Source organism: Linepithema humile, chromosome 4, assembly GCF_040581485.1.
Source record: "Linepithema humile isolate Giens D197 chromosome 4, Lhum_UNIL_v1.0, whole genome shotgun sequence".
NCBI classification, from domain to species: domain Eukaryota; kingdom Metazoa; phylum Arthropoda; class Insecta; order Hymenoptera; family Formicidae; genus Linepithema; species Linepithema humile.
Window position 1 is genome coordinate 20,167,922 of NC_090131.1, and position 16,344 is coordinate 20,184,265.

Genomic DNA, 16,344 nt, shown 5'->3' on the forward strand with positions numbered 1-16,344 from the left:
CCTTCGATCCCCTGCTTCTTTCTTCACAAGGAAATCTCCCTTAAGATCTCTGTAGGGCGGAGAGGTAAGGGCATGCCAGAGCCATCATCAGCACAGCTGCGATCGTGCATGAATCTCTCCCGACCTTTGCATATTCTGACTTTCCGTTTTATTTTTTTTTTCCTCCCCCCCGAAGCAATCGATGAACTCGTGCGACGCGACGTGTACAGGTAAGTGTCCCGTAATTTCTCGATTAAATGCGATTTTATCTCAACGAGATGTTTAACGCAAGAGAGAAAATCTATTTTTTATTCAGAACTGCACTAAACTATTTGCGAAGAGTATTCGGGAGAAGTATCCGAAATATTATCACAAACTTTAATTTAATATTTATTGCGCATTAATTTAGCAATTTTAGAATTATTAAAAAAGGTTTAATACAATTTCTTTAAAAAATAAATTATATATAGTTCAATGTATTCAAAGTATATATTTCATATTTTACTTTTTTATCAGAAAAGCTACAACTGCGATAAAATAATTCGTTTATCTTCCACGGAGCAAAAGCGTCAGATGGTATGATGAAGGCTGATTTACGTACTGTTGGCAACATAGAAAATACAGAAACGTTTCACAAATTCACGTTTTATACTTAGGTTTGTAAAATCTGTGGAACTACTGACAATACAAAATTGCCAATTTCTTTATTGACAGCTGTCAATAATATAATGTGGATGTTAAGTAAACATCTCACATAAATTTACAGATAATTTGCAGAACTGTTATGCGTATATAAATATTTATCTTGATCATGTGTAATTAATTTTTGAAATAGTATCATTAAAAATTTTATATTAAGACTTCGCAGAAAAAAATCAATAGAGTCATCGCCAACACTAATAAGCGTAGGTCTTTCGTCGCTAAATAAATCGTCAGTTCATGGAATTTTTGTCAATCCCACGCAATCGGAATAACTACAGCTGTACTTTGCTTGAAATAGATTCTCCTTTCTTGAACACATCACTTAATCGTGGGCGCGTAATCGCTGTGTAGAAAACAAATAGGAACAATCCGTAATGCACTCCGCCTTCGGCGTAAATTGACTGACAAACGCCTATTGATACGTACATCTGCTTGCTTACAATAATTCATTCACATGATAAAATGTTTATACAAACGTACAAACATAAATTTAATGCATTTTTTTCAAACGAGATATCTATATAATTTATATATCTTTTATATTCTTCCAAATTATTTATCAAATTTCTTGCGTTTTTCAATTAATACTTTCTTTAATTGTTGATATCAATATTAATAATTATGTATTCTTGTATATGCATTTTATACTTTATAACTTACACACCTTGATTTTTAATTATTTGTTTCTCGCAAACCTTTCAGATTTAATTTTACATCGGTATACTTATTAAAGGTCAATCGGTAGATCGAAAGCTTCGCATGTATTATGTACTCGTCTCATGTATATCCGTAGAGAGAACACCCCAGCTATGGCTGCCGCGATCGCAACCCATAACCGAGTATCCATTCCCAAGGAACCACAGACCCCACGTGAAATCCGATGCGATACGTGCAACACTCCTGGACAAAGTATACCTTCGCGCTTCAAGGAAGCCGAAGTCCATCGTTGAAATGTGCACTCGCTTTCTTCACCTTACAAGCGCAATCCGGTATACGTCGATCGTTCAAAACCATCTTTCAGCCGGTATCGAACACGGTCATCTAGTTGCGGCATGCGTGAAAATTCAGACTTTCTCCATTCTCGTATTAATCCGCAAATTAATCGATATAATTGCAGAAATTATCGCTGTCGTGGATTAGAAACTTGGTTTCGTGTAATTAAGAGGCGGTTTTTCCTTTGGTCTTCGAGTATTCATATCAGTTTCTCGCATCAGACAAGATTATCTTACTAACGAGCTAGTCGGGAAACTTGTGTTTATAAAATTTGTATGTTGAAGATTTTCTAAGAACAATTAATCTTTGAAACATTAGACATTGACTACATTGTTGAATAACATTATTCGATTCCAACGAAGAAATCGAATGAAAAGAATTATAACCACGCCACTTTTTAAATTACTTTAATTAAAAAAAATATTTGAACAATTTGGATTAATAATTTAATAATTTTTCTCAAGAGTATAAGAAATTCAGAGTATAGATCCTCGCGTGTTAATCTATATGCAAGGCCGAATACATATAATCTTTTTACGTTACAGTAGCGTTGTGCGAGTCACCTTACACGTATACACATTATGTATCATCGTGCGACTCCGCTTGATACAAAAATCCGTTCGCCGGCGTGAGTGGCGTTGGCTTTAAGTTTTTTTTTTTTTTTGTTTCTGCCCCTTGGCTACCGGCGGCTTGCTCTCCCGGGCGCGCTCCGATGGAAACGATCGCGATCCAGAGGCCAAGGAGAAAACTGAACCAGCTTAAACTCTTTCTCGGCCCCCGCCCGCCCCCGTTTGTCTGCATTGCGTTTCATCGTGCTGACATCGTTTTCGCGGCCTTCCATACCCGACTTCTCCCCGCCTTTCTTCTCGCTTTAACCCTTTCCAGCGTAGCCGCTCCTCAGTGAAACCGCGTATCAGGAATTTCCAGCGTTAATCCACACGCGATTTTACGGCTGCAGTAGCGTATGTTTCTCGAAAAACTCGAACTTTACTTTAACAATATCACTCTGTATCTTCACAAAGCTCGTATAATTATGCTCTATCGACTCGTTTAAAATTTATTTCAAGTTATTTAAAGAGAAAGATTTTGATTTACACACTTCGCTCACTCTTGCGTTTAACAAAATTATTTAATTTTGAATTGTTTATAGCAAACGTCATTCTTTTTCCATCGGTTTGGAGAAAGTGCACGACTTCTGAGGTAGACCGTGTAAATCCGGCCGATATTATAAAAGTCATGAAATGATTCACGGCGAGTGCTCGTTCATCACGTCGTGCATCGTCGAGTTACATTGCCTCGGGACGTTACTTTCCGCTTCAGTGTCACGTTGGATTACATCTTCCGTACGTCGCATCAGGCTTGCTTCCTCTCTCTCCTCCTCTGGCTGCATAGATGTCCACCTCCTTGGTGCAAGGAATTTTTATTCGCGGGACGCGTTCGATGATATTAATTATCTCCTCGTTCTCAACGCGCATTACTGAAATTATTTCTTTTTTGTTTTCGTTATCATCGCCAGTAATCAAATACTCCGCACGGAATCTGTAATGAGAGGCCGCTGGCTCGTACACGAAGAGAGGACGCTGGCGATCTTGCTTTCCTCTTTTTTCGCTTACCGCTGTGCGTGTGTATGACATTCGCGAAATAAGGCATTTCCAGTAATTCGCAGTTACAATATTGGGACTGGATCAGCGCCGCAGGACTCTCTCTCCGCGCAAATTATACGCGGTTGTAAAGACTCTTTATTACGGCCATTATTATTAGCTCGACTATTGCAATCAGCGTTACTCTCATTTATGAAATATCAACAAAATGTGCCAAAATCACGTAGCGTCGGGAAAAGAAATTCTTCAAGAGAAAAATTGTATAAATTTGACGCAGTAATCATAGATAAATTTCCTGCCAAATTAAATTCAGCGTGTTACGGAAACCTTAATTTCTACGCGATTCTGTTTCATTCAGAATCGTGTTTTAATTAACGGAATATGATTATAAATGATCGTCATTAAGGAAGAAAACAGAGACGCGTCGAAAGTGAAGGACGAATATTCCCAGCTACAAAATTTCATGGGAAGTGAGGGGATAAAGATAGAGAGAAGCCGAGCTCTCTCGTACGATCGAGGATCTCGTTTGAGTTTCATGAGGTGTACGATATTCGATTCCGGGTCTCATTTGGTTGAACGACCTTGAAGAGATCCCATATACGCGATATGCCGCTCGGAATCGAGGTCACTTTTGGAATTGGTCGTGTAAATCGGTTAATATAGTATCCAGGTAATTCGCTGGATAATGAGAATTAACGTGCACTCTTTGTATGCGTGCTGAGAATAATTATTACTTATTTATCTTCTTACTTTTAATAAATAAATGTATAATCGTGTACTAAAATAGCCAAAATCGTAGAAAAATTGTAACAGATAGACGATGTGTAACTTTGCAACGCAATAAAACGTTTTTGCATAAGTATAGAAATTTTTAACATTGTAATTATTTTTATTAATATTAAATGATCTTGAAACTCTTTCATTTACTGACACGAAGTTAAATAAATCGCAAAAATATTATCTTCATGTCACGAACAAAAATGAAGACATTTACTTGTAATTCATTTTATATAGAGCAGGTTTTGCGTTTAAAGTACCAAAACGGTAAACCGTTTTCTCTGGGAAGGGAAGAGCAATAATCCTTAAATTAATACGATTCTCTAAACTGCGGCGCTAAGTATATTCCAAGTAGCAACATAGTATTTCTGTCGCAGCCTGGGAAGAGCATTTACGACTGGAGAAGTCGAGATAAACAGATTAAATATTCCGTTCGTAATTAAATCCATCCGCTACAGAGTTATCTAGCCGTACGGATGCGTATCGATCGTCGAATCGATCGAACGATAATCATCCAGGCGTAAATTTCCTGAATTTCGTCCTCACTTCATCTCGTCTCTCGTCTCTTTTTCGACGTGCGCAGTCCGAGGACGTGACTCTGCCAAGGCGGCGAGGAGGGAACGAGAAGAGGAAAAGAGAGCAAAATAAAAGGCAGAAGGAGGGCTGTTTTTACTCCTCCTCCCGCTGATATCCCGTCCTCTTTCTCGCTCCCGTTTCTCCCTATCCCTCTCGCTATTTTCGTACCTTCGTTGCGAGCCGTTCTCATTGCACTGTCCTCGTCTCTCCTCCACCGTCACGAAGAACGACGAGGATCGAGGCTCGAAACGCGTGACGCGCTTTTCGATGCGATTCGACACTCGTGTATATCTATAACTCTAGCCGCTGATTGGGAAGCATGGAAAGAAGACAAGAAAAGGGCGTACAGAGGTGCATCGGAAACTGGCCGAAGGAAAGAGCATGAATCAGGGAGGGGCGGTGGAAGATTAGATAAAGCATATAAAATGCGCGCTCAGAGTCTCGCGAGTCGAAAAGCATAAACTTAGCTCTGCACTTTTTACATTTTATTTGTAATATTGTAATATTCAATATATTGAAAAAATGTCCTCAGCATATTGTAAATGTACGTCAACATGCATTTTGAAGAGAAGAGATTTCAAAATCAATTTGGTTAATGCTCCTAAATATTTTAATCCATTTGCTCGGAGAAAAAGGCGACGTCGGCGTCGATGGCGGAGGGAACGCGGGAGAAATTTCTCGACCAAATAAACGCGCTTTGCGGCGCGGGAGATCGCGGCCACGCCCTGTCTTCTTCTCTTGCTGCTGTTGGCCTTCCTTCGACTCTTCGGGACCGAACGTACGAACGAGAGACGCGGCGAAAGGAAGTAGAGAGAGCGCGTGTGCTTGTCATATACGCACGCACGTATCCACGCACACACATCACGCGAGATACTCGCCGAGGTCCGGAGAGGGCCAAGGGCGCCTCTCTCGAAGAAACTGACGCGTCCTCCACACGGTGAGAAAATCTTCCACCCGGGAGGAGGCGGTTTAGCGCAAAAGGACCATCACGGCCGACGTGTATACGTGTGTATGTGTGTGTGTATGCGAGAGACGAGGCGTCGGGAGGAGGATTGGGCGGAAGAGGAAGGACGAGGGTGCATCGTCGTCTCTGGACAACGACCCACTCTTCGCTCCATCTCTCTCCGTTTTTCTCTTCTCCGTTCGATCCCTCGTCCTGCCCCTCGAAACCCCGACCTCTCGCTCCCGCGTCTCCGCGCGCACCATTTATTAGAATGAAAACGTCATTACAGAGTCGGCCGTAACTAATGCGCCGGTCGCGCAGCCACTTAGCGACGGTCGTACGACGGGGAAAGACCGGCGAGACGGAGGGACAGAATCGTCAGAATCATCGTTAGGATGTCACGAACAAGCGGAGAAAGATGATAGCCCACGCCAATGCGGCGCCTCCTCATGCTACGTGGATGCTGCCCGATGGACGACCGTGATTTTGGGCCTGAGATGAGTAGCGGACGATGGGATCTAGGAAATGGTGCCCTGGGGAACTTGGAGTACGATGAGAGGCCAAATTCAACGTCCATCGCTTGTAATACATAAGATGTATGTATGTAAAAAATATATGAGTGCATGACAACTCTCTTTTATAGCATAAGAGACATTTAATTTTATTTGATCTGAAAAGTATTCGCAATCGCGCCGTTAATGTACGGCGCGTGTGATGCAACAGTTAATTTTTATAAGGAGAGTAACGAGTTCCGGCTCGTTAAAGTACGTTATGTCACGCTTGTTCGGTGACAGCTGCTTCTTAGTAAATCATTATATCACCTAATTCGTCGTCACTTTGTGCGACTGCAAAAAAAGTACTGGACTGTTTATTATTTCAATCGCACGTTCGTTAGTAAGAACGGATTGTACGTCGAGTAAACAATGTGAACCGCGCCTCCACATCGCGTTTTGCATTGATCCTCTTTTGATTCGGAGCGTATTGGAGCAACGATTCGTTTCTTTCTTTTTTTTTCGCGCTGACATGCGTGCGATATTCGATGATGGTGTATCGGACTGTTTACGATCCTTCCGACGCTGCCTCTTCGGTGTATGCGCGTAATCGCTGGCAGCAAATTTGCATTTAATCGGCATATTAACTTCCATAAGCCATAAAATATTAGAAGCCGGTGGGATAGGCCAGGTAAATACCTCGTCGCGGCATATGATCGCTCGGATAGCGATCCTTGTGCTGCTCTGCAACGACCTTCACGCCGCGCAATAGTCATTTTTCACGTAATTGTTGTTTCTGCGGTGAACCGTGACGCATAGTTAACTGCGTCTGAGTATCGTGCGTATTACGGCGCGCTTATGGTTTCATTCTGATGTATACATATTTTACGGTATATTCCACTTTCCTTGCGATTGGAGAGGTATATCAAGGTTCGAGGTCGCGAGTGTCGATCGCTTGTGCGAGCTTATCGCTTTTTTTCATGCGTAACTGATCGATATATCCTGCTGATATGTCAAAATCTTTTTCACGCCACTCCGTAAATCGTTTAGCATTTTTACGTCAGATAAAAACATGGGAAGAGTTTTATATACTTGAGTATATTTCAATACGTTTTAAATATTTCGCGCAATACTATCTTTTGCAAAAAATTAGTGTGACATCTATCTGCAGTGAACAAATATCATTAGCAATAATGTTCAACGCGATTAAAGTGAAAAGTGTATAATGTATTGCTTTCAACAAATAAAGCTGTTTTTACATATGTAATTTTATAATTGTAGAACTTAATGGAAATTTACTGACGTTGTCAGTTGAATGCTCTGCTATTGGCTGCCTTCGATATCGCTCGAGAGTGATTTTAGCGATCCGCAATGGCAACTGAATCGAATTCCGCGGTCTATTTCCCGGAACGAGCGAGATGCACGAGAGACGGGTTTTCACGGCGAAGAATTTCATTGAACAGTTCTTTGCCCGAGGCCGTGATCCGTCGCGCGGCCGTAATAGGCAGGGAAATGTCTGCAGGATGTGGCAGGATATGGCAAGTGGAGCTGCTCAATTCGCTGAACTGGTCTGGCGTGTGCTGCCGCGGAATCGGTCGCAGCTGACACGTTGAATGCTTAAGTCGGCGTTTTTCCGAGAGGCGAGTGTATGTGCGTGTTGTTGTTATACGCCAAGTGTCGTCGTGTCAACAACCCTTTGGCGTGTCCCTGATACCCCAAGTCTCGTGTGACAACGCGTGTATCGGTGGCACGCACATATCACGGAGCAACCGGATCTAAGATCATGACCGAGCGTAGATTATCGCACTTAATGATTATTATACGCATGAATATTTCATTGATAAACAAAAGTTCTCCAACGAGGCAGTCGATATCACTGAAATTTAGATAAGATTCTACCCAGCATGCATATATGTGATTTTTCACGGAGGCTGAAAGCTATTTCATAAACATACGCGCTACCAAGTACTTACAGAAGACCTTCAGTAGCGATCTTGATTTCAATTCTGGTACGGCAAATTGTCGAGACTCGCGCTGATGTATGCATATGTGCAATGCACACGAGACTTCGTGACCACAAATATTATCTTGACTGCTGGAATGGCGCTTTGAGGAAGTAAACAAGCTGCGTCTGTATTCGCGTGTTTGAATGCACGCCAGCTTCTTTAATTTCTTCTTTAATTGATCCCGCTGGTTCTCGTACTTAAGTTTTAATCGTTTAATTACCTCCCCTGGAAAATATAAATATCTTAAAAATATCATTCAAATTTTTTCCGCTAACATGGAATGAGATTACATGAATAAATGGTCGGTGAGCATTTCAAAACAATGTAACAAATTTTGCAAATTTTATTACCATAATTTCTGATCGCGTAAAATTGTATAATAATGATCTATAATAGTATATCAGTTTTCAAGTTACTTCAAACCTGAACCGAAGCTCGGATTGAGACTCGTCGATTAGAAATCGTCCCGGCTCGAAACGATTCCTAATCGACGACGGTCAATGAAATTCCGCGGATCAAGAATTGGCAAGGAGATCTGATATTTCTGCAATTATAGGCAACGCATTGGCGAAAGGCGCTCTCGTTGAGCTCGCGTAATGGAAAGGAGGCACACCCATGCATAGCACACTGTGTTACGAGAAATCTGTTTACGCGGAGGATTCTGGAGGGAAGTTTCATTCATTGGAAATAGATGTCTGATTTACGACCGCGGATACAACGTAAACGTTTGCTCGAATAAACTGTCGATACTATTTCCATAATTAATAATTCATGAAGGCAGCTTTAGATCAATTCGCGACAGAATTCGAGGCATCACTAATACATATTTTATATTATAAATGTGTATATCTCAAATCTCTTCAAATATCTTCTGAATTATACAGCATATAAAATTTTAAGTACAATTCTACTGCGAATTAAAAGTCGCCCGAAGCAAGCTTAAACTTTGATTTGTGTTTCGCTGTCCATTTACTTCCTGTATACTTGCTGTCATTCTGAATCAAAATGAAAACATCATTTTTTATGCTAATTGCTTTGACGAGTAGTTCCCACGTTACGATTTCACCGAAAACAGTTAATTCATTCGGCAATAAAAGTTATCAAATTCTATTTTGCATTTTTCTTCGACGCCAATACATTCGATCGGCTTCCATGCCGATATCTTGCCTAGGGAGACATCGACGCCCGCATACGCAACGTTTGAAATTAATCCAACCTCGTACTCGGGTAATTAATTTGACAATCGCCGAGCAAGCGCCGAACACGTATCACTCGCTGCGAAGCATCGTGCTACCGGTAGGCACCGTTTTTTTCAAGACCGGCCTCGTACGCATCTACGTTGCAAATCAGTTCCATAAATAGCATCACTCCGCGCGTGACGTTAGAAACAGCCAGATACATCGACGGTACACGGGACGTGCGCGCTATATATCAAACGCGGCTTGAAATTCGAAGTGACTCTCTTCGATTTTTCCTAATAAACCTGTACTCGCCGGCTACCGACGCACGCTAAGAACGACGCTGCATATGTGTTCCGTGCCGCAAGAGAGCCGGGTGTCGGATGCTCCCGATCGCTTACATCTCCGACCGTCGGCCGGTCACGTTGGTAGTAGTAACGCGCTTTTCGATGTCACATGCCGCACACTGGAGCGGAATGCACGTACGTACAAGCGGCCGTGCGGCCAGCGATGGTTAGCACGTGTGCACACACACATGCGGACGAAGCGAGGTGAAAGAATGTAAAATGATGATTGGACATTGCAGTGGCCAATGGGTCCTCGACTTCTCTCGCCGTTGCATGTAGCGGCACCGCCTCCTGGTGCAGCTAGCTATCAAGGTGCATAAAGTCGCGTCGCATCGCGTCGCGTTGCGATTCAAGCCCGCCGCTTCGTAATCGGCACCCGCGTTGCCACGAGGAAACCGACGTGGCTCTCCCTCTCTTTCTCTCTTCCTCCTCACCTCTTTCCTTCTCTTCTCATCCCTCGTCTTTTTCTTCTCCTCTTCCTCCCCTTCTTCTTCTGCGGCTACCGCTTCCTCTCTTCATGCTTCGTGACTTCGTGATGCGTACGCCGCCGGTTTGGCGATGAGCCGATGGCCCTTTTTTGCCGCACTGCGGTCGGGATTAAATGCACTTAGTGTTCTCGGCGTCTCGATATATTCGACAAAGATTGCCGCAACGATTTTTGTCATTTCTCCTTTTATTCTCATATACATTCTGCATGCGATAGTTGTATTGTATTAATCTTTGTCTGGCAATTTTTTTCCTTACATCTATAACTTTTTACAGAAATTATTTGAATAAAAACGACAGTCTACGAAAAGCGATACGCTATTTGTGCAGATATCTATAATAATTAAAAAATAAATTACAAAAGTTAAAATAAAATGTACTGCTCCTTCAAACGTTAGAGGTCCATAATTATAAAAATTAGCGAATCGCGCATGCATGTGTGTACAAGCACTAATTAGATTAAAAAATAATTATATTATCAAAAGCACTTAAACCACTTACATGCTGCGAATTTTTTCTGTGCTTATCTTACTCGCAACTCATCTTACTCACACAGCTACCAAGCTGTCTACAACAAACTTTCCCGAATTTATATCCGATAAAAGCAGAGAAATTGCGTTAATGATACGATGTAATGGTATCAAGATGCAGAAACACGTTATCACTCGATATAAACCAGCCACCATAATCATTATCCGTTGCGCGAACAAAAAGATCAACGAACATGTTTCGCTACTTTTTGCAGCAATGTGGACCCTACGAGTTTGGCGTTACCTTTTCTTTTGCATCTCAGGTTAATAATTAACTTTGAAGATTTTACTTTGTTTGCGTCACACATAATTTATTCTGTAATTACTTTCTCGTAAAGTAGATTTATTCAGTTATATCGAGAGATATATTATCGTGGAACAGCAAGTTTTTTTATCGCACTAATAATGCTTTTCATCGAAAAAAAAATGAAATATTGACGTATAAAATTAGCTTGACTCTTATCAAACTTTATCTTCTCAATCCCTATCAATCATCATATGGAAGACAATCACCTTCCTGTTGTGACAAGACTTAACCTTGTCGCGAGGTTCGCTACAAGAGTATTTACTCAGTCTCGACTTCAGTACCGTTAATGCGATATCAACCTACTGTACCAATTGATAGTTAACAATGCAGTTCCGAAATTCCCGTTCATTGACACAATTTTAAAGTTGCGTTGCAAAATATGCAGAATAGCGTAAGATTCTATAAATAATAATAAAGTATTTTGCTAAATTTAAAAAAGTTAATTATTGCCAGCTAAATCGTTAAAATTTTTTAATACTTGCGACATTGAGAAGAAAGATGAATAAAATTAAATAAATTCATTAATTATGTAATATATTTATCAAGACAACATTAATGATTGTGATTTCAGCATTTATCTAGATTTTTTTGTAGTATCTCATAATCGGTGTTTCGAAATTCTTCGAATCGATGAAATGACGTTTCAAAGTAGTAGACTTTTTTGTACATCAATTCTGGACGTACGCATTCTGACTACAATGATCAAGGACGCCGAACCCGAGGCATCGATAGCATATATCGAAGAGCTCGCGCTGTATCACTCAAATACCACCAAATACCGATGCATCACTGTGAATTCTCCGTTTCTTTTTCGATCAAACTTACGTGACTCACATTCGATACAATCTACGTAAGCGAACTGCAGAATTATACTTCGATATAATCGAAATTTGCAAGGTTTGAATTCAATAATATAACATATCGTAAGTGATAAATCCTATTAATATATCGACTTTCATTTTTATGAAAATATATTACGGATATATAAAGGTTGAGGTTTAGTTTTTGGAACCAATCATCTGTTTTATTAAATTAATTATTCATTGTAGAATTAATCATCGGCGCGTAAACTTCATCATGAAAAAAGTAAAAAGAATTGATTGATTTTGATTTTAAATTATTAATGAATCGTCGGGAAATTTAACAGTTATCAAAAATTTTACATTCACCAAATAGATATAGAAAGCAGCGTGTTGCTCGGCCTGCTAACGGCTCGTCAAACTTGAAAGCCCAAGAAACGACGCGTGATGCCATTCACATTATGCACGACCACTTTATCGATTTCCTCGACGTATTTCCACCGGTCGACCGTATAAATTCCGCGATAGAATCTCGACAAATGAAATTACAGGGCGGACCCCCGTTAGGTCACGCGACAGTGTAAGCCGCAGTATCGTCGGACGTCATCAGTTACACGCCGACGAAAGCGCAAACGCGGGGCGGAGAGGCAAAGCGCGGTAAAACACTGATGATAAAAATGAAGACGAGAACCGGGAATAGTCGCGCGGAGAAGCGATCGGTGACAAGATTGATCTTACGACGGATAGATCGGTATCACGCATGAGAGATCTGCTTACAGTAATTTACGCCGCACGCTACGCAAGCCTTTTTCCCGTGGTGTTGCAATGCCATGTTAACGCCAGCGCGCGAATGTGTATATTTACACACTGCTCTTTACATGCGGATAGTCGTAAAATCCTATAATCCTGATTGCGCGACGTATAAAGCTATAGTGCGATTAAAGGGACGCGCGAAGAGACGCGCGCGGGAATAAAAGCTCGGGTAAGAGAAACTCGAGATAACTCGAGCGTCCTCGATGTCTCGAGCAACAATGATTTAGAAGTGGCCGATAGCTGACCGATTGCTTATAATCTTGTCCGCGCATACGATTGCTGTTCCTCGGACAAGTCAGCGATGTAAGCCATCGCGCTATCGGCGGTAATTACACGCAGTCGCAACATTGCGCAATGCATCTTTTATGCGCTGAGATAGAGTATATTTCTAGGGTTTTTAAGATGCAATCAATTTAAAATATTGTACGATGTGTGCTTAGGAAAAGAAAAAAATGACTGACGCTTGCGTGGTATTCGTATCTACCATAAAATCCTAGTTAGATAACGCGTATACAAACATCCGTTCGAAGTTCTTATCATTTTATATCACTAACATATTATTCCATTAATTAGAAATACAGAATATTTAATAAATGCTTAAATATATATGGCGCATTATGGAAGTTAAAGGTGCATTTTTTGCCGAGCACATATCGTACAATGCGAAGCGCATTTTGCGCACAACACGCGCGCATATGTCCGTGCATCGACCGCGCATTACATCCGTATATGACATCGTAAAATCCCGCGCGGATAGATAAGGCTATAACACAGGACTCGCGTCGGCAGCGTCGGAGCAGATTAAGGGATAGACGTGGGATCGCGCGGAGGGGAGGAAAAAAAAAGCAGTCGGATGCGGCATCGATAGTGCGTCTACGAAACGATCCTATACGCGCCACGGTCTCATTCGGGGATTGGCCGATAAATAATTACCGATAGCTCGTTCCGTCGCGAACGCCGCGCGTCTCGTATACGGCGTCATTTCGCGCCGGGCCCGGGGACGAAAGCCATTATGCCGTTGCGCCCGGCGATAGCAACATTATACGAGGCCGTATACATCAGGCATTCAGGCGACGCCTAAACACATAAATTCCATCGCGGCGCGACGATCCGCTCCGAGAGCGGACGCACGGAATCGCGGTGGATTGTAACCGATCTTCAGCAAGTCTCCCTTCTTCGGCCTTCTTTCTTTCTCTCTCTCTCTCTCACTCACTTTCTGCGCGGCTTCTTCTTCTTCTTCTCGACTATCCTCGCAGGTCAAGAGGGAATCCTTATGAGGCCAGGCCGTGGCATTATCCTCCCGGCCGAGCTAATTTATGAATGGATTATGAATGGACGCGTCTCTTCTAATGGCCTCTTCTTATAGTGTGCGCCGCGCGGAACGCGACCGTGATGGAAAATCGGCTTACAGCCTACGGCGAGAGGCTGAGCGCGCGTGATGCGACTGAAATTGGGCTCACGATCGACGCATTGCCTCCGCTTAGATTTATCGATGTCTTATTGTAGCATCTATCCCGAGGACTGCGCGCCGATTCAGCATTAGGTCTGTAATCTTACGGCGCTCCGAGTGTACTGAAATAGAATGATTGAAGTGCTTTCCTTCGGCTGCTACTATCATCGAATGACACGTCGATTGAAGGCTGAAATTTTTAACCTAATGTGCATCGCTAATGGGAAAAGATAGTAATTTGAGGGAATTATGCATGCCCATTATACGCGCGCTGGTTCCGCCGAGCTGTGAGTTTATACAATTTCGCGGTGAATTCTGAAAACGCGCGTAATTCTTAATGCATATGTATCTGCGAAATATCTGAGATCGCTGGACATTCGGATTACCGTAGATTCAGATTACGGAGATTGCGCTGAAAATGCGATACTTGGTAAGCGGGAATGAAATCCAACTTCTCCGACACATGCGGAACAGGTATAAAGGGATATTATCGATTACCGCACAATAAATCCGTAGCCAATGCATAAAAGATTCATCAAACCACAGTCCCTTTTCGCTCTCGCACAGTCTGGGAGTATTTCGATTGCGACGCTAGGCGTGGTCCCTCAGATTTCATAAATAGGTTGAGATTGCAGTAATGAGCGTTATCCGCAACGCTCGAGAATTTTCGATAACTTCCGCGATACGCTAATTAGGGCGACTCGGCGGGGCGCGAGGGAGGAAGTTTTATCGTGACTGCCGGGCACGAAACTGGAACGCCACGTGTTGCCTATTATTAATGGACCGTTAAAGATTGAGAGAGAGAAGGCCGCGGGAGTCGGTGATACGTATATAGACGACGACGATAAGTGCCTGTACGGGCAGTTAGGGCAGAAAATCGGCGGTAAATTGAAGTATCAAGGGGAACCGATTACTTATTGGCGACGCGAACAAAGCAGCGCAAACCGGATTCGGCGCACGGTAAAAAAGTCAAACGCGCGCGTCGATTAACGCGCTCGAGGACGATTGCGCGCGTTCCGCGCGCAACGGACGCGGAGAAAGGATTACGAATGCATAAACGGCAATCGGTAATCGTTGTTACGGTATATATCGGAGTTGCCGATAGTTCGACAATCCCGTAGAATTCATAATTGCCCGTTGACTCGCAGGCGGGAATTTCTTGCGCAGCGCCCGATGACGTGCGATAATAGCGGCTCCAGCTGCGTATTCCGCGATAGAATAATGTTTCCGAGCGTTTACGTCGGCCGGACGCGCGGTTGTTAATGCCTCGCGGATCCGATGGTCAATGGTCAATGGTCTCGTTGGTCAATGACCCCGCGTAGAAAAACTCTGATTTATCGCGCCGCACATCGCATCGAACCTGCTCACAACTAGTCGCTAATTAATAATCTAATTGCGTGCTCGGATGTACGCAACATCTTTAATTATCCGCTCGCACAAAGTTACATCTTATTACTCCTACCGAAAACCAAGATCGTATACCCGTCTGCGGGAAAGACATCGAGAGATATAAAATTAATTTTGCTCTGTGCTTATCTAATGTGTATACTCTTTTACTTCAGTCTTATTAAATTATTTATATTTATCTTCGTCTTCGCGCACACACCTGCGATTACTTCACGCCGATCATGCGGCGTTTAATCGCGACTCGCGCAGCAGCAAAAGGTGCAAAACACGCGACGGCAAGCAACTCGGAGGATGAAGAATGATAAATGTCGATCGTTTGATCGGATAAACGGACGGGGATCAGACGACGTCCAACTATCTTCGGACTGACTGCTGCCACGCAGTCGAGCAGTTTCCTCCGTGAATCATGTAGCTCGCTCTGAAAAGTCACGAAACGTTTGCGCAATGTGCGTGCATCGCCGTCGTTTGAGGAAAAATAATTTTTTGTTCGGCCTCTAACAATAATCGCGCCGACTCTCGCGTGCGCCGACAGCGCGAGAAATTATCCTCTCGTAGGAGATCTGGTGTAACGCTAGTGTTTTACCTACCGCCGTGCGACGAGTTCATTGCGGTCGTTGGCGCGACGGAAAGAAGGATAGTCCCGCGGAACGGAATATAATTTTCCACGATGACGTTCTTAACGCGCGTCAATGGCTCGAACGATCCTTCCTGACTGGCGGCTTTCAATTCTGCGCGAGTTAATTAGCATGTTAGAGCCCGGCATCGGCCGGGCATAAGATAGCTCTTACCGGGAAACACACTCGGCCTGTGTCAATACTTGAACGAGGCATGTCGCATGATTGTAAGACGTGTAAGATTTTGTAGAATGGTATTGTTTCTGGTTGGAGTAACAGCGGCTACCGCCCGATCGAGAGAAGGACGCCGCGATTATTAATGATTAATAATGTAGACGTCAGGA

The 16,344-nt window shown here is 42.8% G+C and overlaps 1 long non-coding RNA gene across 1 annotated transcript in view; it reads right to left on the reverse strand.

Moving 5' to 3' along the window:
• Positions 1–5,171: 5,171 nt before the first annotated feature.
• LOC136999785 (uncharacterized) overlaps positions 5,172–16,344 on the reverse strand; it is a 77,468-nt gene continuing 66,295 nt past the window's right edge. The window contains exons 3-4 of the long non-coding RNA XR_010890107.1: positions 8,036–8,293; positions 5,172–7,938 (exon numbers count right to left, since the gene is read on the reverse strand). This is a non-coding gene — a long non-coding RNA (uncharacterized lncRNA). The remainder of the gene's footprint in view (positions 7,939–8,035; positions 8,294–16,344) is intronic.